A 26,181-nucleotide genomic window follows, 5' to 3' on the forward strand; every position below is an offset into this window, starting at 1 on the left:
CTCTATGTTATTTTGTCTGCTTGGTTGGGATGCTAACATAATGAATTTTAATTAAAAAAGAAAAATCTTTTGGTGGAAGCATATTCTCAGATGGAGGAAGTATAAATTACAGAATAATTCATGGACTATTTGCAGCTCTTGAGAATTCAGCTGGTCTAAATAATGTATGTTTATACATACAAATTGTGTGTGTGTCCCTGCATATTTTAAATGTTTGAATGTTTCGCATTAAGAAACAAGTGAACAAGTGCTGACTGTAGAGTACTGGAACACTTGCCATTTTGGTTTTAATTTTTCACTATTATTATGAGTCCCGCACAGATTTTTATCTGCGTGTTTTTCATACCTGCATTTTATTGCTGGCCTAAAACTAAATAGGCACGGCAGACAGATAGCATCTATTTAAATCCTGAAGATACTAATGAAGAGCGTTAGTAAAGATAGGGCAGCCATCATCCCACAGCTAATTAGGGATAAGAAACAGTGGAGGATCCAGTGCTGCTGCTGCCTCTGCCTGCCTATCTAGTGGGCTTGCTCCATTGCACAGATAGAGCTGTTTGGTGCCTCATGCAGAATAAAATTGCATGATGGATTTTCAGCGCCTGGCGCTCCGGCTGCTGTCTGTGCTAATGACAGTGCAGTCCCAGCGCGCTGGCAAAGCCGGAGCACAAAGAGGCTGCAGGGCTGCTGCTGCCTGGCAGCGGGGGGGCACTTCTCTGGCTCGTGCAGATCTTGGCCTCCAAAATCTGCCTTTTTTTTTTTTATAAGTAAAGGAAGAGATTCTCTCAGCTAGAAGAACAGAAAATGAAATGTTGTGTTTTGCAGTGTGTGTGCAAATATCTGAAGTATCACATGCTTCTTTAAACTCAGGGTGGGGAAGAGTTAAACAGGTGACAGTAAATATTTGGAGAGGCAACTGAGCTTCTGGATGGTGGGAATCCAGTCCCTCAGATGCCCAAGCTGCTAGCGGTTTGCTTCTGTCACTCTGTTTAGACCTCAGGCTGTACTGAACACTCTGAAGGAGGCCCTGAAGATGAACGAGGCTTTCAGCGTACAGCCGCGTCAAAGTCTGCCGCTGTACGGGCACAAGCCTTCAGCCTTGTTTTCCAGTGCTGTCCTGATTACGGAAGACAGCACGTTCTTTTATAACTATACCTGCGTCGTGTTAATCTGATAGCGTGTCCAAGTAGAATACACCAGTGATGGATTCAAGAGATCACGAATGAATTGGAATTAAATGGTAATTAATTGGAAAATCTGAAATAGGGCTGAAATGAGAGGATCTGCAATTCTTTTCTTCTAATTGCTACATCGCAGTTGACAAGTACCTGCAGGTTACACGTGCTCTGTGAGAAGGCCTGAATGAAGCAATGCTAAACGATAAGCAGCTGGAACGGATCTCCCTCATGTGGGTAGTCTGCACATCTCACTGCCCCGTGCTGCCGAACATAAACAGGGAAGGCCGCACCACTCGCCAATCACAGAGGCCAGGGTTGAAACGCAGGGGCAAAGCACATCAGCGAGTGTTCAGGCTGCTTTTGAAAGATTAAGAAAGAGCCCTGCTACAGTGGTTTTGCTTGGCCAGCGTTATATGGATTCACAAGTCGTTGCACGGATTGAAACCAAAATGCACTCACAGTGCGAACCAACAGGGTGGGATGCGAGAGCAGGGAGAAGACTCTCTGAGGAAATTCGGGTTCGGTGTTCTGTAACAGTTTTGTTGGAGAAGGGGGCATGGTCCAAATTTGGATTAATTCACTTCCACGTCAGGATAGCATCTAGCCCCAACCGTAAGGACTGTGTGAAAATGGGTCCTGGTGAGACCCAATGGGCAGGGCGTCGCCAGGTGAAGGTCGCGTTGGTGCCAGCAAGGTGCCGGCGTGGATCGCAGGTGCTGCCCACAGCCTGGGCACGCCATGGCCAAAGTACAGTAGAGGAGGATGAATGAAACAAACTGACGCTTGGGGGGTGCAGGGGGGCACGCAGGGAAAGGCAGGGGGACTTGTTTCTTTGTGATGAAATGCTAGTTTCAGGTCATTTCAAACTTGCACGTGGGGTGAAGGTGATATCAGCATGTCCTGGGCACTGGAGCGATGGAGTGACATGGCTGGTTTAAGGATGGCCATGGAGATGGGTGGCAGTCCCATGTCAAGGCGGGGCTCAGCGTGTACCGAGCATCCTCACAGAGTAACTGGTTTTGGTCATTACTGATTTGAGCTGGATTACAATCAACAGCCTAGAGGCAAAAGCTGTGATATTTGTAGGGCATGATGACTTATTTAAATGCAAAATTCTGGCAATAATGCTTTCACTTTAGGATAGTGAACTATCAATAGCTGCCTGTTAAATAGCCTTGTATTTTAAACAAGATATTGGTAGTAACCAGCATTCACTATTAAGTGTAAACAAGTCCCAGAAGTGTTGCCAACTCTGAGTTTTCTCTAATCTGCATAGGTATTAAAACTCCTTTTTTTGCAAACCTGGCTAACTGTATTTTAGAGTTATATTTCTGACACCACTCCTGCTCCTTGCAGGTGCAAAGAGTCACTTCCCAGCGAGACAGGTTTACCGCAGCACTTTTTTGTGTTGGCTTACCTGGTACCAGCTCTGCCAAGGCCCCATGAGGTCCCAGTTTGAGTGTTGGCTGTGGCTGCGTGCAGATTGCACGCAGAGTTCAACTACCAGATGGGGGACACTAAATTGGCTTTGTCTAGCCAAGAGCTGGCAGACAGAGCACCACTGCTGCTCTCAGCCAGAGAAATACTGAAAATTGCTCAATCAACATAATTCATGAGGCTTTGTGGCAGGTCTGCAGCTCCACAGGCCAGTGCGATGGTGCCAGGTCAGACATGGAGCTGTGCAAACCCATGGCTGTGCTCATTTACTTGGAGAACGCGCGCAGCTGCCTGCCGCTGCCCGGTGTGATGGCTCTTGCAGAGGTGCTTTCAAGGGGAAAATGCTGTGAACGGCACCCTTGCCCAGTAATTCCTGCTTTGTTTGCAGAGAGGGGTCATGGCTAAGCCTCTGTCCCTGATCCCTTTTATGATGTTGCCTTAAAGCACTCGGAGGACCATCGAGTTACTTGGCTTCCCCCACCCTACCTACCCTCCCTGCTCGTCATAAACTATAGACTCAAGGTGAGGGGAAAATAGCAAACCCGTTTAAATCTTTATGGGCAGAACTGAGCAAATACTCTGGCAAGTCTTCTCAATCATTCTTTCAAACAGAAAAAGGTTTAATCCGTGGGATAGTATTTCCAGCCCTTATTTGCTTTTTGTGCTCTGGGGCAGTGGGGTTTCCAACGAGCTTGCCTTGAGCAAATGGAGTCTTCAAAGGTCCTGACAAAAGTGAGAAGCGCTGCAAGCTGTGGAAATGTGCTGCCTCGTGGTGCTAGGCAAAGTGTGCATTTGTATCCAGCATGTTTGACTGTCCAGCTGAAACATCCTCTTTGTTTGGTCAAAAAGTGGAAGAAGGGGCTGAGCAAGCAAATGGTGTGCAATGGGAAACTGCGCGCTACTGTCGTGATCGGAGAGTGAGTGGTCCTGCATTGATAATACAGTCAAATAGATGTAGGCCAAACACCGAATGAATTTAAAAATAAAGAAAATTGTGTTGTTCCATAAGCAAACAATAATACAGTATACTTTTCAGCTGGTAGCTCTTATAGGCCCGAATCCTCCTACAGACTATCCAGCGTATATGTGTTGGGGTGTAAATGTTTGTAAACATGCAGGTAAATCTGGATATATGCGTTTCTATTTTGGTCTAGCCTTGCTAATGCCTGGCAAAACTGTTCTGTAATATACTGTATGGAATATATCTTGCAAATATTCTTAAAGAATCAATTACAGAGTTAATTCAATAGCTATTAGTAATGAAACATAAATGTAACTTTACAATTCTGCCAGCTGGCTAAAGTAACATACTTTCATCATCTACAGAAGCAAAGCGTTTTTCAAATCTCTGGCTGAATATTAAAATCAAAAATTAAATTCTAGTTACCAGAGGGTTTCATGGCAGTCTGTAGCCGGACCAAAGACGACTCCTCCCTCTCATGTGTCCTGCAGCAGCTCCACTCCAAAGCCTGGATCTGTAGCTCATCACATCTGCTCAGGTGGGGCAGACAACTGTCAAGAAATCTGTGTTTTTCCAGTACCAGCAGGAAACTGGTTAGGAGACTTCATCAGTTGGTTGATTTATATGAAAGAGCGTAGATGTCTTTGCTTTAGCTTATGGCAATAGTTTTCAATTTGTTTTGACCTTTTTTCTACTCCTGCCAGTGGTAGCAATTAGTTTTGTTGACCACGGCTCTGTTTCTAGGTCTTGTGGAGATATAGTGTTTTTGGCTGGTCCTGTATAAGTTCCCATCCCCACACGTGGTGTGGTTTCATGCAGGATGTCTTTCTGTTACTTGCATTATATGTCATCCCTATGTTTTCCGTAACGTAGCACATCCTCAGTAATCCTGTACTTGATGCCATGACAGAGGCGCACAGTGGTATTTTGTAAGTAGCAATCCAGAAAACAACAGACTACTGCCATGTTAATAAAGTATTTCAGTAAACAGGATGGTAGTACAGTGTATTTTTGTGAGGTGATTTGTTTCTGTTAGTGGCCACTGGGTGGAGGAAAAACTGAAAAAGCTGCAAGTAGGAGCATAGAAGAAAGTGGCCTGATTTCCAGGACATTCTGGGCGCCTGCAAGTCCTCTTGTCTTGCTGACAATACTCAGCAAGCATTGGAAATCCGATCATTTGTTTAGGTGCCTGATTTTGAAATATGGAAGTCTGGGACTGGGCTTGTGAGAATTCCAAGACACAGTTTAACAAAAAGGTCAAGAAAAAAGTAAGCAATGACTGAGCGAGCGAAGCTTGGGCAGCGTGAGGTGGCACACTGAGCCAGCACCAGTGGAAACAGGGCTTGGAAGGGCGCTTTTCAGGAGGACCTTGCTGAGAGAGGGCAATCCTTATGCTTGCATTGTCCTCATAATTTTTCTCCCTATTAATTTAAGATCTGGGGACCAGAGGATTTGCAAAAATCAGTGGGGATGTGACGGCCACACAAATACGTTTTCTGTGTGATGTATTGCATACAGAAATTAACTGTGGGCGCAATGATTTAAAATATTGTTCCTTTTGATCCCCCTGTTTATGTTATTCTGAGGTTATATGCAAGAAATTACTGTTTATAATCTAGTTTCTTCACTCTCCTGCAGGCTGGGGATGAGACTAGCCCCTTAAGTTGCTGCTAACACTTCTGCAGCATGGGCTTAAAATGAAAATGAAGCAGTTGCTTGGAAACCCTCCTCCTCTTTGTGCTACTTATTTTACTTTCTCAATACGCCTTTTTCCAGACTATTAATTGTAAGTGGCAAAAATATTACAGGCGGAGCTGCCCGTGTCTTACTGTGAAAATTGTGTAACATCGCTTCCTACAAGCCCCTGATTTGATTGGCGTACACTTTGCCAGACTTCAGCCATTTTGAACAAAATTTGGAGGAAATTTTCGGTGCTGGGTGTCTCCCTAAACTATGTGGGAAAATTTCAACCAAAATGATTCCTGAGAATAGAGCTAGAGAACAACACACTGACAAAGCAATGTGGTGAACTTTTGAAAAGGTAAAATATTTTGATGCTTTGAAGCAAGGACCTGAAATTCAGTGGGGGAAGAAATGTCTGGCTTTTTACCCAGGGATATATGTTTTACTATTTCTAATCTATGCACATTTGGCTAAACTGTAAGCATTTCTATGGCTTAAAATTTGCATGTGTCCCATAGGGACAGCTTTGGTATATTTAGCAGCTAAAACCAGAAGTAATTTCAACCGCACTGGCTACTCTAGATCTAACTGAAGTCAGCCCTACAGGAGTTATTTCTTATTGAAGGGATATGCAGAAAGTGAATAAATTGTATGCCAAGCAATCCTGATTCTGACATCTCTGAAATTCTCAGCACTTTGCAACTTTAATAACATTCTTATGGGATAGTTTTCTTGTGCAAAGTATATATTTTAAATTGGGCAATTTAAGCATCAGCTGCATATATCTTAGAATTTCTGCAGCACTTTTGGTGTGGAAAACTTATTTTTTCCATCCAATTTTATTACTATCAATCTTTTGGGAATTCAAATGGGCATGGGATGCCATATCTTTGATAATGAGGATGTTGGTGCAAAAGGTTATGTGTAAAATTTAAAGTGTATGGATCCATTAAATGCCTCAGGGTTACCCCTATTGTCTGTAGGAAACAGTCCCAGTGTATTCTCTGTGGGACTGGATAATACTGAGAAGGCAGCTTTCCTGACACTGGATCAATGATTTATTTTATTTTGGAAGTGTCTTCTGAGGAGTGGGGTGGGGGCAAGATAATTCTGAAGAGGGTTTAGCAGCATGAGATCTCTTGTGCAACTAAGCAAATAGCTGGGCAGTCTGGTTACACAGAGTTTCAAAGTACACTAATCACGCAAATATTTTTTGAGTAAAATAGTAAAATGTTGTTTATTTCAGTGGCATGCAGAATATGATACATACTTTAAAAATTTATGTTGAAAAAAATATTGGTGGGAAGCCCTGGATTGTAGGAGTGAGACAGGAATTATTTGCTTCTATATTTTTGGATGTTACTACAAACCATTTTTTTTCCCCTGTGTGCTAATGGCAGCACTGTGTAACCAGGTGTCGAGAGGCACAACAGAACCATTCTGTGTTCAGCAGACTCTCATGTCTTTCCGGGACTGGCATCTCCTAAATTAGGGCAGGATGATGGGTATGTGTGGGCTAGCAGGGCCACAAGGCATCAACTGAATAGAATCAAAAGGGGTGTGAGGTAGGGAAGAGACCAGACGCGTGCTTTTTTGACTGTGAAACCTGGTTTAAAACAGATGTATTGCTTTATAGTCAACAAAGGACTACCATCTACCTGAGCTGCCTGGGACATCTTTTTCTAACTGAAAAGTTGGTTTGGAATTTGAGGACTTTGGCAATTTCTGAATGTTTTCAATATCTGGAAATCCTGGAGATGCAGTACCTTGCACAGACGGTGTGCCCAGGCAGCCTGACGTGGCCCAGATACCCATCTTGCTGGGCATCCTCTGCTCAGAGCATATGGGCTTGTCACTCCCTGGGATGTCCTGGTTAGAAATGCTGCAGCCCAGGCCTACCAACCTGAACTCACACGGATGCTACATCTCAAATTTCCGTATCCCAGAAAGCTGGCAGAAACTACGTATCAGCAGTGCTAAAATATGGCTGAAAGCTGTGTGCATCTATCAGGAGCTGTGTGCTAGCATTCCCTCGCTCAGCAGGGGTGCGATGAGTTTTTCATTAATATTAGCTCTCTGGAAGGAGCAGATGGTGCCAAGATCTCGCACCTCAGAGCCAGAATTACAGTTTGGAGCAGCTGCATCATTTTCATTAGCTCCAGAGTTTCACAGACCCCTTCTAGCCTTCATTTACCTTTGTAAGTGGGGTGAGAGTGCCAGCTCAATGAACTGATGTGTTAAACATGAATAACATGTTGAATGATTATTCTGAGCATTAGTGCTGACTGATGAGGGAGCCCTATGTTTCCAGCCTCTCTCTTGCTGATGGCATATGTTGCTTTCACCGAAAAAATCTGTAGACTCTAGAAAACTGGCTCCCAAGTCACCTGGAGAAGGCGATAAGGCGGCAGCAGCAGGGCTGTCCCAGGGCTGGATGTCAGGAAAGCCTCTGGCAGTTCTGCGTAACTACTACCTGGATGGTGAGACTCTTGAGAAGAGGTAGCAGAGAGGCAACCTGGGAAGAATGGATTAGCTCAATATTTTGTACTTGTATTTTTGTGTATCGGATTGGTGAATATTGCATCGACACAGACGTGTTTCATAATCCCGAATGGTAGAACAGAAGCATTTTTAATGCTATAAAGGACAACAATAAAGTGAAGATATCTAAATGAAGATAAAGATACTGTGGTGGACGAGTAAGATGTAATCCTTACAGACAGTGCAGAGATGGAGAGGAAAAATCAGAGGATCTTGATGCAAATTACTCAAAGGCTTCTAAAACAGAAACAGCAGCTTCAGGCTGCAGTGGTGTGGTAGGTTTCCATAGGCTGATTCAATTAACTATAGTCTGCTTAAGCTCACTAGGAATGTGTTCAGACACATGACTCAAGATACAGTGTGTGTAGCTTGTACCAATAGCAAGTGGAATTTTGAACATTTGGCTTAAGTAATGCAATGTGTCATTTGCTTCCCAATGCACTCTAATCTGCTTTAAAACACAGATGGGTCGTCTCAATACCATAGAGTTACAGACTTTAAATGTCCTGTTCATGGCAAAATAATTTAAGAGAAAGGATATCTCCATCTCAGTGTTTACATTCATTTGTCTAACTGCTCTGACTCTGGCATACAACCTCTCTTTTCCAGGATCTGATCTGCATACAGAAGTCAATGGGAACATTGCTTTCAGCTTGGCAGAGGCTATAACCAGTACTGATGGAGATTATTGCTCTTGCTACACTGTAAATTTGGACAAGCTAGCTAAACAGTGCAGTCTTTTAAGTGGATGGCTGTGAAAGGTTTTTAAATCTTATCTTTTGTCCCTTAATGGCTTTTCCCTGTTTGTTTTTTCTTGTTGATCCAGTTGGTTTGATGCAAATGAAGTGAAACCATCCAGGAATACAAAACAAAAGTATCAGAAAATAACTTCCAGAACACGTAAAAGGGACTATCTAAGACTTCAGCTAGGTCTAAAGGGATGTTGTGGTAGCATTTATTTTTCTGAAGAAGAACTGGTTGATTATTACTGTGCCTGGATTTAATGGAGTGTAATTTATTCCTTTCCCTAGCAACTGGCAATTAAACACAACAGGTGAAATACATCCCACTGAAGCAAAGGGCAAAACTCCCACTGTTTTTGGTGGGACCAGGAATTCACCCAAAGTGTACGTGGAGAAATACTTTGAACATGATGTTATAAGCTATGCTTTGTGGTAGTAAAGAGCTTTTATTAAGCTCACAGCTCTAGCTATTCACATGATGCGTTTGAGTGGTCTATGTTGCACTGCTGTTTTTCTGACTACTTAACGGCATGTATAACTAATTATAAAAGCAGAATTAATGGCTACGTGTGCATGTTTCTTTTGGGCAATAGACACAAACAGGGCTTCCAGGTGCCAGCCTGTGTCTGTAAGGTGGAGGAAATGTACCTCTTGTAAGAGAGGGAAGTCTCCTCCCAGCCTTTATTTCTTTTTCCAGGGCCAAAGGAAGGCTTAAAGTCAGGTCCACCAGGTTTCTGCTCCAGCCTTGGTTATTGGGATTAACTGACACTATGACTCCTTTAACCAGGTTGGTTAATGAGTCCATGTTTCTTGACTGACTGGTACCTTACTCCCCCCCTGCAGAGTTACACACCTCACAGTAAGACAGTTACTGTGATATCCACTAACCCCCCCCCCCCCCCCCAAAACAACAACAACAAAACAAAACCAAAAACCAAACAACCACCACCACCACCACCCCCAAACCCCCAAAACCCCAAGCAAACAAAACTGCTGTCCAGCCACATTGCTTCTTGTCTGCCTCTGCTTGCCAAGGTTTCATTAAGAAAAGAACTATTGACCTCATTAGTAAATTAAAAAGTTGGGCTGGGAACATACAAAATGTAATTTGCGGGGTAAGAGGGAGGAGGAGAGTACCTGAGGCAGGGATTAATAATTATTTTGGCCCAAACTGCTCTCATAGCAAAGAGATTCTTGTTTAATTCCGACACTCTTACCTTCTGTGGGGACTGCAGTCTCAGCCCGTTTTCTGCTTGCAGCTCTCCATCGAGGTCTTGGGAGGAGGGAGGGAGGGAGGACAAGAGAATTCACCAGAAATGAATCAAACACAGTCGAGTGGGAACAGAGCAACTGCTGTTCCCAGAGCCTGGGAGCTCTTGTGGGGCTCTTGGCTGGTCACTTGTAGGGATATTGCTTGTTACAAGAGTGGAGTAGCCAGTACAGACAAAAAGAAATGTTTAACAGCAGCAGAGGTGAATGCACTAATTTCACCACAGAAGAGCATTGTGGCCTCCTTCTCAAGATAGCCTCAGATACCAGCAGAGTGTGATGACTGTCAAACATGCCTGTGCAGATCGCTTTCTGAAGGGCATTACATATGCACTTCACGTGGAGGTTATTTACATGTTTAAGCAGCGATCATTGTCCGTTGTGCTGTAGTTCCAACAGATGAAACTCCCACAAAACCAGCTTCTGCTGGATCTCTCCAAATAAGCCAGATAGTTTTGTAGTTGGCTGGTGAAAGCAACATTTACTAGTGTGCTTCGCACAAAGGAGGGTCCAAAATGGGAGAAGCTTTAGCTTTCTGCTGATGCTTCTTCCAAGGGTATCTCTCCTCAGGTTCGAATGTCAATAACTTGGAAGTCCTTTGGTAATACAACTTTCTTTGCTTGCTTTGACAGAGTGAAATGAAACTCCATGGTGGTATAAATGAATGTGTGGGGTTGTTCCCGGACACTAAATGCCCCACATTGTGCTTGCATGCAGGGAAGTGATGTTGGTCTTACTGCAGTCATGGGACAGAACGACAGATTCCTTTCTCGCCCCCTCCGGTATAAGTTGCGTGCCTTGGTGATTCTTAAAGAAATTCAGGTTTAATACTCATTCATGCTACAGCTGCATGTGGGCTCCCATGGTGTGAGAAATTGGGGTCTGTGACTTTTGTCTTTTTTTCCATGTAATTGGACGTGAAGGTTGACTTGAAGAGATTCTTCTGGCAGAAGTAGGGGGATCAATGAACACGCACTGGAGCTTTTCTTCTTTAAAGATAGATTTGCTTCATGAAACCCACATAAAGAAGTCACCATTTAGAGAGGAATATTAACAAAAGATTTTTTTTTTTTTTGTTCCCAAATCATAGCCTATAAAGTGAACACTGTGACTGTTAAAGAGATTTCCTGTGTACAAAGGGTAGGATACATGAAGTGGGTTGACCCTGGCTGAACGTCAGGTGCCTACCAAATCTGCTCTATCACTCCCCTCAGCTGGACAGGGGAGAGAAAATATAACAAAAGGCTCGTGGGTCTAATGGGCAAAGCATGGACTGAACAATGTTAGAGAGCAGAATGATTGTGGGCAATTTCTGTTGTTCTAATTGTGGTGAAGGGGTGAGGGGTGGATTGTGTGCAAATTGTCCACTTCCTTTTGGTGTTGTGATGATGTTGTTTTGATTTTGGTGTGGGGAATTCTTTTTTGTCGATGTGAGTGAAGATTGTGAAGACTATGTGATAAATGTGGATTTTAATGATAATTCTTAAATACGTGATTCACAGAGGTGAGGTGTGGAATGTATTGGGTTTGCATGGCAAGGTTTTGGTAGTGGGCCAGCTACAGGGTGGGCTTCTGTGAGAAGCTGCTAGAAGCTTCCCCTATGTCCCATAGCACCAATGCCACCTGGCTCCAAGATGGACCTGCCGCTGGCCAAAGCCAAGCCGATCAGCAATAGCGGTAGCACCTCTGGGATAACAGATTCAAGAAGGGGGAAAAGTTGCTGCGCTGCAGCCAGAGAGAAGAGTGAGACTATGTGAGAGAAACAACCCTGCGGACACCAAGGTCAGTGAAGAAGGAGGGAGAGGAGATGCTCCAGGCGCTGGAGCAGAGATTCCCCTGCAGCCCGTGGGGAAGACCCTGGTGAGGCAGGCTGTCCCCCTGCAGCCCAGGGAGGTCCATGGTGGAGCAAATTTCCACCTGCAGCCCGGGGAGGACCCCACGCTGGAGCAGGTGGGTGCCCAAAGGAGACTGTGACCCTGTGGGAAGCCTGCACTGGAGCAGGCTCCTGGCAGGACCTGTGGACCCGTGGAGAGAGGACCCCACGCTGGAGCAGGTTTTCTGGCAGGACTTGTGACCCCGTGGGGGACCCACGCTGGAGCAGTGTGCTCCTGAAGGACTGCACCCCGTGGAAGGGACCCATGCTGGAGCAGTTTGTGAAGAACCGCAGCAGTTTGTGAAGAACTTCTCACGTTGGAGAAGTTCATGGAGGACTGTCTCCCGCGGGAGGGACCCCACGCTGGAGCAGGGGAAGAGTGAGGAGTCCTCCCCCTGAGGAGGAAGGAGCGGCAGAAACAACATCCCCCTGTGTTGCTGAGGAGAAGGATGTGGAGAAAACTGGGAGTGAAGCTGTGCTCAGGAAGAAGAGAGGGGTGGGGGGAAGGTGTTTTAAGATTTGGTTTTATTTCTCATTACCCTACTCTGGTTGATTGGTAATAAATTAAGTTATTTTTCCCCAAGTCAAGTCTGTTTTGCCCATGATGGTAATTAGTTGAGTGCTCTGTCCCTGTCCTTATTTCAACCCACGAGCCTTTTGTTGTATTTTCTCTCCTCTGTCCAGCTGAGGAGGGGAGTGATAGCGTGGCTTTGGTGGGTACCTGGCATCCAGCCAGGGTCAGCCCACCACAATACAGTAACAGTTTTTTCAATTAGTATAATATTAAAAATATACAGTATGGTTGTACAGACCTGAAAAATTATGGTTTTGTCATATAGTCAAGGAAGTAAAACAGTGAAAAAATACATTTTCATCTAGGAAGGCTTGACATATGCATCCACTTCAGGTTTTGTTAATAATGTTCTTAATTTGCAGTGTGTCATAGGAGGGCAGCATTAGTTATTGTAATGCCGTATTTATGATGTTATCAGTAGCAGAGCTGCAGTATAGTTTTCACTGCTGAGTGGAACTCAGATTACTGGGGATTTAACATGAAAGTTCAATAACAATAATTTAATATGTACTATGTACAGTTAGAATGATAGTTTTTTTCTCTCTCTCAGCAGGAAATAAATGTGTTGGATCATTAAGCCTTGCTACCCTGTTCCCCATTCAGAAAATAAATAGACATAAAAGTCTGTATCATTCCATGGTTTCATTCTATGTAGTTACATTGGCTTTACTGGTGTGACACTGGTTTACATCAGGAAAGCCTCCAGCCCAACTGTCAAAGGTAATATCTTTATATGGCCATGAAAGTCAAGGAAGAAATCATATCAGGATATCAAAGGTACTGACTGTATTTTAATATACTTTGGCAAAAAAGAAACTGAGGGATTGAGGGAAAAGTGTGTTTATTTTTCAGTCTTAGAATTCTAACTTCTGGTTTGAGGAAGCTGTCAAAGACCAAACAAACACTGATTTCTAAAACTTTGTCCAAGTGAATTTATTGCTCATGATACGTGCCGAATTAACAGCCCTGGAGACTGAGTGGGGCCTTTTAATTTGGGTGGATTTCAGGATTCCCACACAAAGCCTGATTACTTCCATTTTTGGGAAGGGACTCTCTATTTGTCCCTCGTACAGTTCCAGGCATGCTGTCGATGCTTAATAAATAATCATAAATAACAGTAAAGTCAGAATAATGTGATCTACGCAGCTGTCCTGGGTGGGGCTTGGAAGATGAGACCCACCTCGTACTGGGTCCCAGTGCTGCTGCACCTCTCCTGGTTGCTGCTCCAATACATACTGCCTATGGACCACAGGAGCAGCTGCTGGGTTGCTGCTCCTATACATACTGCCTATGGACCACAGGAGCAGCTGCTGGCCTCTGCCTGGCCCTATAAGGGCTTTATTGGGTGCTCCAGCCTGCTCTCTTTTTCTTTACTCTGGCAGATTTAGGAATCCCCAACTTAAAGGAAGGGATTTCTTTCTGCCTGCTGGTAAAAGTAATTTTCAATTGTCCCTTGTGGGGTCAGGCTGCTCATTCTGCACCTGAAGCTGAATGTTTTTTGAGCCAAAACAGCTGGGATTGTTGTATCGTTCCCATCGGTGTGAGGAGCGGACCCGCTTTCAGAACAGAGGGAAGGGTGCCGTAGCGCAAGCATTGACCCTTCAGCAGTGCTGCCGCCATGGGTAGTTGTCCATGTACTTGATACGAATTAAGAAAGAAGGAATTGGAAGGTTCTGTGGAAAATTTCTCAAGCTTAGTATTACATAACAAGCTGAAGCTGTTACGAGTTACAAAAGTTTCCCATCTAGCTTCCTGTTGGACTTAAGCATCAACCCTGGGCTTGCTTGGTTGATGAGCCAGGGTAAGAACATCAGGGAATACTCTGCTCCTGTAAGGTGTCAGCCCAAATGCTGATTCCTGGTGTCACCACAGGAGCAAAGGCCGGTAGCACACCTCTTGCGGGATTGGTCTGCAAAGCCTTTCCCCTTTCCCCATCCAGTAAATCGACTGGATGTAGTCAGTGAGTGGAGCACCAGGCTTAAAGTGCCCTATGTAGGGGATATATGTTGGCATTCGGACTTAGTTGTGTGGCTTTGCTACTAAGAATGATCTTGAGCAGGTCACTTATACTTGGAAATATGAATTTGACAAAAATGACCAATATAAGGTAAGAATGGTGTATACTACAATCAGGATGTGGGAGAAATGTGAAAAAGCTGAGCCAGGTTTTTGCCCTTTGAAGACAGGGAAATGTCTGTGTAATAAGCTACCCTTTATACCAGACTAAAAAGAAATCATTCTTTCTTATTGTTGTCAAATTGGCCTGAAGTATCACTGTGAATACATCTAGCTGTTTCCAGTTGCCTTTAACCAAGCTAGATATTGAATATTTGAGTTCTTTATAAACACAAGATGAAATTATCATCATTTTCCAGGAGGCTCACAATGCAGTATAAACAATTCAGCTAAAGCAAAGTATTTATAGATAATCTCTGAAACACTATAGAGATTATTTCCTTGTCTGTGGCTAGAAAATGCCACAGTCTCTGCCTTCACAGGAACAATCCATTGCTGGCTCACAGGCACTTCCTATGGGAAGGCAAAGAGCTGTTCCTTACAGCATTAAGTATCCAGTGTCTGCTGGTTATGGGGACAGTGATTTCTGGTAGTTGTTGGTATCTGGCTATTTATCAATGGCCAGAAAACTAGATGTTAAAGTTTCAATTCCATTAGTAGGACTTGGGTTCATGTGCTGAACTGATCAATGCCGCTGTATTACCAGAGTTGGCACCCTTTAGATAAAATAAGAGAGAAGGGGTTTTTTTTCCCACTCACTTCAATTACAGCTCTACCTGAAAAGGAATGCCTTGTTTTCTTTTATTAGTGAAATTTTCAATTTTTTTTTTCTTCTCACTTTCTCCCCTCTGTTCCCCCAACCTCCCACCCATTGCCCTGCCAGCTCATCATATTTTTGATTAACAGGAAAAGATTGTATCTGTCTCTAATGTTAACCTGGTCTGTCTCTTTGCCCTTGTGGGAATGAAAAAAATCCAATGGCATTACAAAAGGAACCATGAAGACTCTTAATGTCATCCTGTTCAGCATTCCCCTTCTTAGTAAAACAAGCTTTAATATTCAGGACATTGAATAAGCTGTAGTGAGTGCCAATTTCTTGCTTGTATACTTGTTGCATTGCCAAAGTCTCTTTGGCTCTCCAACAGGGATGCACAATAGTAGAAATGAGTAAAGTGAAATACCAGATCCAGCTCTGATCAAACTCTGGAGGAGTTTTTATTTAGATTTGAACTTTCTCACACCCATTTCTATGCAATAGTTGCTGGTGCTTGGTGGCTTGCCACAGCACAAATATCATATACTGGAATGTGTTTAGCTTTAGAAGATTACCTGGGGAAAAAAGCCTTTCCAGTTGTAATGCTTTAAAAAGTCTGTTTCCACTTTGACTTCCCTAACCCCTCCTTTCTTGCTTTTTAACATCTGCATGTGAATATAATAAAGTGCAGACTGAAGCTGGTCATTTACAGAGGAGGAAGAGCACTGGCGTTGTAATTGAGATGTTACTGCCTGCCTCTATGGCACATATTAGCTGAATAAAACATGCAGTCAATAAAGTGAAACAAAACAATAAAACTAAGCCCTTTGGTGCTCTGTTATAGGGTGTTATGCAACATAGAAACCTGCAGTCGTAAAACTGAGAATGAGGGAAACCTTACACTTTCAAGAACAAAGGCATCCAAGCATTAAGTTGGAAACGGCACTAAACTTCCATTCTCTTTGCACCTGGAAGCAGTTAGTTTTAAAAGCCATACCAGTTTATACTGTTCTCTTCCAATTTAAATAGGGCCTTCATGTGTTCTTGTTAGGTGCTTATACAGAAACATGGTTTTAATTAAGGCATGCATTGATCCAAGTCCAAAAGATACATTTATTTCGGAAGATAAATTCATTAGCCATAGGCATAAAAAGCTGGTGTTCTTACTGAGACAATTTCAGCCTTGGAAATGATGTTCTGTATCCTTTCAAAGTGTATAGTATGCCATACAGCTCTGTTTTGTGTGGCATCAATCAAATATACTGTATCCTTAAGCTGTTTGGCATAGTTAATTTTGAGAAATAAAGACAAGCTGAAGGAGGAAAATTAAGATGTATAAGCATGGGAGGACAGATGTTTTCAGCTGTCAGATTTCACTAGCATTTATCAGTAATTTATGTGTGATAGTTATGGAAAATAAATCCTAATGAATAATTTATTGAAATATATGAGTTTCAGTAAATTGCCCAGACACAGTAGCAAGTTTCATTAATGTCTTTGTAGGTATTTATAGCTTAAAGATATTTTTTTAATACTTCTTGGGGTGTAAATGAATAGACCTCTAGGGGACATGGTGTAGTTCTCATCAGAGAGGCATAACTCACTCCCTGTGCTTAGAAGTTGAAAAATGTGTAATGTTTTTCACAGTTCTTAGTTTGTTAAAATCTATTCCCCCCAAAAATTCTCCCATGTGTATTCCTGGAACTTCTGGGGGCACATGGAAAGCATAAGATGGAAAAAATGTTGCACAAATAAAAATAACTATTTATGACCATCTCCCTACAGTGGTAAATGATTAAATTGTTTATATAGTTATATAAACCATATCCAGGAAAAACCTGAAAAACTATAATGTGAAAATTTAGGAAGAGTTAGGCATTTGGAAAAATTACTTTTTCTGCCTTGCTTTCTCCCTCTTCTACTTTTAGATAAAATTTGGTATAATGTGCCAGTTTCTGAAAATGTATTAATGTGCATGCTTATCGATGTTAAGAATGGTGCACCATTTTCTGATAAACGCTTTAGTAAAGTCTGGCCTTTTTCCATGAGCCCAGCCTTGAAATTATTTCAGGCAAACATACTCTTGACTATCTTCATTCACAAGAAAGGCCCCATCTGACTCCTGACCACTTTCATGCTTGATGTTTTTTATGGACCTCATTTAAAGTCAGGGCACATGACAGATGTGCCTTGACATCAATGAACTTTGAACATGGCACTGCAGGTTCAAACACTTGCAGGCCTGGGTCATTAGCGTCCCATCTGCTTTCCATGGGGCTGCGGGATAGACCTTATTGTACCATTTAAAGGGACTTGGACTGCATGATTGGAAATACTCCTCAGTGACATATATCTCTTCTTTGATTGTACTGTACTAAGCTAAAGGAAATAAAGCTTTTCCACTTTATTACTTCTAGTATTGGGCATTCAGACCTCGTTATTTGCATCTCTTCTTAATGTGGAGTTAAAAAGTCAACATTGCTTGCAGTTTCTTGCTCTATATAAAACTATGGGACACCATGCATCTCCTAAATCAGTAAAGTTTGAACAGTTCAGCACCAAGATTTTAGTCATGAAACACTGAAGAGATACAAGAACGTTAATGTTTCTTTTTACTGGTATCTGTGAATGTAACCATCACAAGGCCCGATAAATACTTCAACACAAAACAGTAAGTCCTGGATGGTGAAGATATTGGTAGCCTGATGACCTGTTCAAAGTGAATAAACTTTGAATCGGTTTGCTGCAATGGTAGCATTGCTACAGAAACTTGCCAGCATACTGTATATTTGCCTCTTCTGTTTTGTCCTCCACTTCAGGCAAAGCTCAGCATGAAATAAGCTGACAGTTTGCCAAAGCTACTAGATATGCATTGAAGAAGTCCCTCCTGTACTGTGTGTGTCTTTGAATATAGAGTACTTAAAACCCCATCAAAATATGATTTAAGGCAGATTACCATAATTACCGTTAGTATGGAATTTTATTAGAAAATCCATTTACTTCAACTCCTCAGAATCTAACCCTGTTTTGTTTTGAAAAGCAGAATATATATGTTTTCCTCATGTGATATAGGATTGTACTTGTTTCATTAAACTTCATTTCTTCATATGTAAATTCCAGTTTATGATTTCTGAGAGGTAAGAAGTCTGAGGATGCAGTGGTTGTGGAATAGAGTTACTAGCCATGAAACAGTGTTTTCTTCCACCTCAGCATTTACTTGTTTCCAGTTTTATTCATTGAAACAAACCAAAAAAATTCTTGTGGCATTTTTTTGTTATTAGAAAGGTCTCCAAAAATAATAGAGACATCCACTGCCCCCCCTGCCCCCAACTCCACCCCCAGCCAAAATTAACAGAAAATTCATGTTTGCATCATCGCTAGGGGAAGATGTAGTGGAGAAGAAGGAAGAGGTGACAGTGATTTTTACTCAAAAGCTTTATGATCTAGTAACGTCGATTAAGCATGCAGCCTTCAACCTGATGAATTCATTTTTCGTGTCACTTTTCTTGCTGGCTCATTTGATGATTTTTCATTGGCGTTTTGAAGGACACTGAAGGAAAACTAAGATTCCACTTAGGAGATATTTTCCATGTTGTCCCATTATTTATGTCGTAAGTCCTTTTTGTTCTGTATCATTATGGCATTTATTATAAAAGGACCTTGGTCTATGATCAGAGGTCTTACCTGTTACTCTGATTTCCAGAGGAGAAAACTGGATAGAGAGTTTGGGTCCCCCCCCCGACATGTTTAGATCAGAAAAAGTCTCTCAGGGCAATGTCAGCTTTGATTTGAAAAATTGTGGGTTGCTGTTTCTATTTCAGGCAAAATGCTTATCCAAACTACTGCAAATACATGAATTAAGTTTGTGGCCTCTTAAATGGGTGTAATACAACTCAGCTCTCCGGCTCTGGCTTTCTGCCTCCAGTGTTGCTCCTGAAGCACTAGACAGAGCGGCTCTGTTAGAGGTGAACCTTCACGAGTTCTAACACTCAGAAATTTCCTTCTTTCCTAGTCAGCAAACCTCAGATCTTTTCCATGTTCAAGAAGCTCTTCGTGCTTTTGTCTGTCTTTCTGGAAATTAGTCTCCCAATTAGCATAGAGACAAACAAACATACTACATACAATGTGTGTAACTATACTATCTCCATTCATGTTAAACATTAAACATACAGCTAGCCAGTGGGCATATCAATGAAGGTTATAGAAAATGAACTAGTATACAAAATACTATGTAAAATGTAAAATCAGAGAATTCTGATGGTTTTCCAAGATTTTTTTTTAATAAGAATTCAACAACATACAGTTTACTGAATATTAGAGAAGGAATTTATAGACTAAATAATGGTTGTTCATGAACTTAAGTGCCAGCATACAGATTTACTGTGGTGAACTACAGCATTTCTTCCTTGGAGAAAAACACAGCCTTGCTCAACATCCTCCAGTAAAATAGGCATTTTAAAAGCACTGGAGTTACAGTATAATTTATAGTTATCATTTTAAGCACTAAATTTTCAGACCATTTCCCTCTGTTTTCTCACTGGTGAGGAATGTTCGAGGACTGTAGTATCAGCACGTCTCCTATTACAAAGTTAAACTCCAGAAACATTTAACAAGGTGAATTTTCTAAAATTAGCCTGTTTTCTCCAGCCTGCACGTCACACACCTGTGGGAGAACGCAGCCACGTACAGTGTGCTCTACACTTTCTTCCCTCATTACAAACCAAAACACTCTAACCTAGCATACAAAACCAAGCATTGCCTGTTTTCATTAAGTCAAGAGACGCATTAATTCCAGATGCAAACCATCCCACTTATCCTTCTCGAAGCTGGAAAGGGTATTTTCCTGTGCCTGTGTCTGGCTTTTAGCAAGTGCTCTTTCTCCCACATTCCCTGGCCTGCCTATTGCATGGTGCACCCCTGAGTTGTGCAGCTGGTGCACAGCAAGGGTATGTCTACACTTGAGGAGTTCAGCTAGTTTTTAACTTTCTCCAACATGCTTTCAAGATATTTGTTCAACACGTGCTCAGTTTCCATACTTTAAGTGTACTACCTGACCCATGATTGCTAAACTTGGGGCTACAACCCTCTAATTGTCAATGACTACTTTCAAGAGGTACATGACAGTTATAACAAGGCTAAGAAAAAAAAGGTGGTGGCGGTTGTTGTTATTATTAATATTATTATTATGATTATTGTATGACATGGAGTCTTCATTACAGCTAGAAAAAATTTAGATGTTCACAAACGGAGAAGGGTAGAGAACCACTGAAGCAGATAATTTGTTTTCAAAGTAAGGATCAGCTTAATCCTGAACCATTTTTTTATGTTTGTGGATCTAGCTGATTTCTTAGAAACTATGTGTTTTACTGATGGCTTTGCAGTTTTTTTAGCTGGTCTGTTGGTGGGAGCTTCTCTGTGAAGAAAGATAATTTCCCAGGAACCATTGCAGTTGAAACAGTTTGCAGTACAGGTAGAAAGTCTGTAGTAGTACTAACAAAAATGACCACACCACTTCACGCACTGATGGTTTCTGTCACAATTAGTTTAAAAGTTTTTTTTAAGCACTGATGTGATGGAAGGAGCGGGTCCTTTAGTCAGTTAAATATGTGTGGATTTGAATGATCTGATTGACTGCCAGTTGACAGTAAATTTATCTGTGGTAAAGGCTCCACAGAAGCTGATTTTAGCTGTCGTCTTCTAGCACAAGAGGAAGAGAGAATGCTGGTCCTATCATGAAATGGGCACTGGATGTGACCTGGCAGCCCTCAGAAAAACTTGCTGCTTGACTAAGCAGCAGTGCACAATATATTGCTGCTGCTACCGAAATGTTATACTTGTGTTGATCTGCACAACAGTAAAAATTGATTTTGATCCTAACATTAAAAAAGAGGAACAAAATTGGGATTATATGGATAAACCCATCAGCAGCTGGTCTTGGGTATAAATTTTACAGGAGAAGTGTTCAGGGGCAGCGATTGCTTCTTTGATGTGTGTTGGCATCGTGACTAACACTGAGGGGTAGCAATCTGTGCCTGGGGCTTGTAAGTGCCATGGCAAGACAAACGACTGTTAAATTGCCCTCGCTACTGCTAGCTTTGTGATATATCTGAGTACATAAGTGTTTATAAAAATTATTTACACTATATCTTTGCTTTCTTTGTATTCCAGGACAGCAGTTAACCAAGATAGAGAAGTAGGCCCGTGAACAACCAAGGGGAATAAAATTGTCGCTGTATTGCTGGCAGACTTTGAAGTGAAAGTGCCATATAAAATTCTTTTCCTTGTTTTTAACTAAGAATAAAAAACCCGAGTGCTTAACGCATAAGTCAAGTTGAAAATGATAATTATTTTTGTTGGAAACATGACGGAAAATAGAAAATTAGAGACAGATGAGTCACATGATTCTTAGGTATAGACCCAGCATATGAAGTTCACTGCTTGGACTGCTGCCTTTGCAGCTGAGAAATCCTTTAATTTATTTATTTCTTTTTAAAGTGATTCATTTGGCACACTGAAGTACAAGAAATAGAGGAAAAAATATTTTTTCAAGTCTACTGTATACATAGTTTGGAGATAGTAATACACAAATATTTCCAGTAAAAATTTTTTGTTGTGTCGCTTTGGGTCTTGTAAAAAGTGAGGATTTTATAGCATTTTCCAGCTATCTGTTCTCCAGTGGAACTTAGATGCAAAGACTCCAGAAAAAGCCTCTCCTGAAAAGTTACTTGTATGCCACTGAAACACTGACTGTTAGTAAATTAAAATAAACATTCTTTGTAAATTTATGATTTGATTGCTTTCAAAGCTGGAGTGTGGCGCTTGCAAAAGGACTGAAATTTGTTTGGGTTTTGGTGGTTTTTTTTTAGCTTGCATGGCTTGCAATGATAAAAGGCATCATGTTAATCATATGTAAAAGGAGAAGCACGTTTCTTATGGGAGATAACAGGAGTAACATTTTCCACTGTGCTGCTGTAATACAGCAAATTGGGAAAATCCAAGCTGTCGTTCATTAAGAGCTGTTCTTGCTACAGGCTGGCTGTTGCTGAACATTCCCACCCATGAACAGTGGGATCAAAAACAACCAGTCGGGAAACAATAAGATGCAGAGGAGAATGATGGTGATGAAGATGTCTTGGGAGTGAATTCCATGTGCACGGTGCTCTTAAAGAGCTTTTGACTACATACAGTGCATTAGCATGTTAAAATGCCTAGGAGAGAAGTCTTAAAGCAGGAAACTGGCTTGCTGATAGCTACATGAACTATATAAAGGTTGTGAGGGTCCAAGCTCTGTGCCCCTGCACAGCTGGTGTTGGATGCCATTGCTCAGAAATCTTCATGCTACTTTTGAGCAACAAGCGAGTCTCTATTTTGAATATGAATGAGTGAAGTCAACTGCCCCTTAATTTATACACATTGCCAGAGACTGTCCCAGGGTTTGGAATTAAATACTCCAGCACAAATCTCTTTAAACCTCTCCTAAATAAGAAATTATGCTAAAGCTCTTTAGTAAGGAGGTTCTCCCCCCTGTTGAAATAAAAATCAATTATGTTTGCTCTGCTGTGAACAATGTCGCTCCGTAGCCTTGCTTTCTAATTGGGTAATGCCTTAATGACCTGCTGGGAGGCTATGATGCATTGCTTTGGACCCTCTCTGCAGGCTTTTAGACTACCAGTCAGATGTCAATGAAGCTTGACTCAATAGGGCTTCTTTTTCTAAAATTCCATTATTCATCAGGGTTTATGCACTAAAATGATCACAAAATAAAACCTTCACATCAAGCAGAGTTAAATAGAATTATGGGTGCCTTACTTTATTGTTAGACTCTGAGATTGTCACTGGATTAAAATTAGGTTCTTTTTTATTTGTCAAATTTGATGAAAACATTTTCTCGGTTTTGTTTTTTTCTGTTAAGAAGTGTTGAAAGGAGCAACTTTAAAGGTGTTGGGTTTTTTGTTTGTTTGTTTTGGGTTTTTTTCTTTTATAAGGAGGTGTATATGTGTTTTAAATGTGTTTTATCTATTACTATTTATTTTAAACCATGAAACAAATGTTTGAAAGAGTCTTATTCACAATCAGTGAGTGATAAGTATGAGACCATTTATTTCACTTGATAGCTTTGTTGAATCATTCTGGTTTTCTATCAGAATGGGGATAAATAGGCTAAAAAATCCTACATTTGCTTTATATTTTCTTCCTAATGTCTAATTGAGACCAGTAAAGTGGAATTTTAAAAACTCTTATTAGCTGTTTCACGAAGCTAGTGCCTGAAGAGGGGAGCTGCAAGTTCTGGAGGACTTTTCTTCCAGAGCAACAGGGACCGTCATTTCCTTTGCATGGAGAAGATGCTTTCCATGATGAGAGCCCTAGGATATGTAACTATATGAAAGGTAAATTTAAGCTGGAAAAGCATCTTTCCTATTTAATACATACATATATACATGCAGATACATGTATTCAATTTGGAAAGTAAAAGGAAATTACAAACTTATGTTTTTATATCAGCCTCAAGAAAAGTTTTGTAGTCATTTGGACACAAGTAATTCTGTCATGCAGTAACAAATTAGGAGTTACCAGGGCAACTGCATGTAATAATTTATTCATACTACCTCTGGAACACACACCACCTTTCTAACGTGACTTGCTGATGTGCTGTGTGTAATACATGTATTTCCAAATTAGTAAGGAAGTCAGTCATATCATTATAATGAAATGGCACCTTTCCCTCAAGTTTATAAAGGTTAGTGAAATGTACAAAAATAGAAATAAGTGAAATATATAAAAAAGTGAAAAATTTATTTGGCTTTACTTTTTCAGGTCCATATGATCCAGAAAATTCTCTAATTTTCAAGTTTTAACCTTCTGGTTTTAAAATAAGGCCAGAATTAGTATCTCTTAGGAGCTACATCAGTGATATATGAATTTTTTGTCAGAATCCTCCCTCCCCAGAAAGGTAAGAGACTTTCTGCAGATGCTTCACCTTCATCTCTCACACTGAACATTGCATTTTCAGCAATCCAGTTCTTTCTGTCAGAACTTCTATGTCCTTGTCCCCTGATTAATACCATCCCTTTACTTTTAACAAATTTTATTGCTATACTTCGTATAATTCCCTAGCATATAGGTACATTTTATCATTTGCAACCTATCATTAGTAATATATAGGATCTTCTCATCTTACTGGTTATCTATCACACAGAGAAAAATGAATTGATGTTTCCTTCCACCCATGAAGCAGATTGACACAATTGTTTTGCTAAAACCTTGGAAAGCTGCATTAAAACTGGGATCCCAATCATTCAGACAATACATCTTAGTTCAGTATTTAGATAATTTTTTCACATTTATGAAGCTTTTGTCAACATCTGTATCTCTTCAATTGCAAACTAGGTCATGAAAGGTAGCCCTAACTAGAGTTTCCTTATATCTGCTAGCAACTTTTTAAAAGCCCATTTTTTCCTCTGTTGTTCATTATTTAAGAGATCTGCCTAAATATGCTCTATGTTAAATTGTCTCCAGGAATGAACACCCACCACAGTTACGACTGACTACACAGGATTCTCAAAACAACGTTACCCAGCCTCCAGATCCGGTCTGCCTCTGCGCACAATTAGAATGATAAGTGTTGAAATCTCAGAAGTTTGCAGTTTCTTAATATGAAAAGCCTGTAATCCTTGAATAATATATTGCACCTTGTCAAGAACAAAGCATATTTAGAATAATTGGAGACTTTGTAGTTTTGTATTGATCACTTAATTAAGGTGAGAGCATGAGCTGGAGATTTGGAATGCTACAGGCTCACCAAATGCTGTTTTTAGGAATTTAGAGAGGCTTGTTATGGATTCAGCCCTCATGTTTGATCTGTAAATGCTAAAAAGCTGTTCTGTTTCATAACACCATGCTCCCACCCCTATCGTGCAAGAACCATTCTCTGCACATCTAATTCTAATCAGTAAAGTAAATAAACTTGAACTTGGAATACTCTCAAGAGCACTTGCTCATGTTTTCACAAACACTTAGGAAAGGACCCAAGTTTCTGGTAGCTAATATTAAAGCCTTAGCTGAAATACTCATTCCGGCTGTCTCAAACTACAATTTCATCCACTATGCACTTGGAGAATTATGGGACTCTGGAAGGTGACATGACACTCCACAGGAAACCATGAAGTCTTCTGGTCCTGAAATACAGGACTGCAAAACTCATTAAATGTACTTTATTCATAATCCTTCTGGAGGTATCTTTTCTACTTCCCTCTTTTCTGCCCCCCCCCCCCCCCGCCCCCGGCTTCTGTAAATCTATTTGAATGTTGAGCTTAAACAGTTGCATTTTAATGTTTTATTAGGCATGGCAGGAGAAAAGCCTGGTTTCTATTTGAAGTGGCACAAAATAACTACAAAAATCAATATACAAATTATATGATTGCCTGGTATTGAGCTACAGTTTTAGTGATCATAGAAAATTAGTGGGCCACCTCACAGTTCAGATCTATCTGCTCCCCAGGGAATGAAAGGTTACATTTAACTTTTATATACATAGAATTTTATGGAAGGCCACTATCTTGCTAATGGCTGAATTAATGGCATCTGTTTGATAAAGCTGGACTTAAGACTCAGGGTTGGATCAAATCTTGAGGTAGGGAGATTTTTGCTTCCTTCAATGCTTCTGGGTGTTATCTTCTGATATGCCACAAAATTTCTTTTTTTAATGCTTGAGGATTTATCTTCTGAAACAATAAGGCTCTGAGGGACCTTAGTTAGCCCAGTGTATGAGATTTGTCCAAGCTTTTTCAGTACTGAATTTCTTGAAACAGCACTTAAGTGTTATCTATGCCTTGTGCCTTTCTCTTTGTAGGGACTTGGGTCAGCCTGAAGGTTTAGGTACTTAAGTTATCCTGCCTGAAGAGATAGATTTATAGTGTAGGCAGCTTTTTGTCTAACTATGGGGCAGTCCTTGTAAGTTTTCAAAGGAAAAAAATTAAGTTTTAATGAGAAAACCTGTTAAATTCTAACTTAATTTTCAATATTCTCTCTGAAATTCTTTCTTATAGTATGGGAAAAAGAAAAATGAGAAAGTAGCTGTTGGTTCAAATCCAGTCATATGTGTAGGAAAAAAGCACATAATGATAATGGTAGGGTTGATACTGAAGAAGATATC

The sequence above is a fragment of the Accipiter gentilis genome, chromosome 10 (genome assembly GCF_929443795.1).
Source record: "Accipiter gentilis chromosome 10, bAccGen1.1, whole genome shotgun sequence".
Classification (NCBI taxonomy): domain Eukaryota; kingdom Metazoa; phylum Chordata; class Aves; order Accipitriformes; family Accipitridae; genus Astur; species Astur gentilis.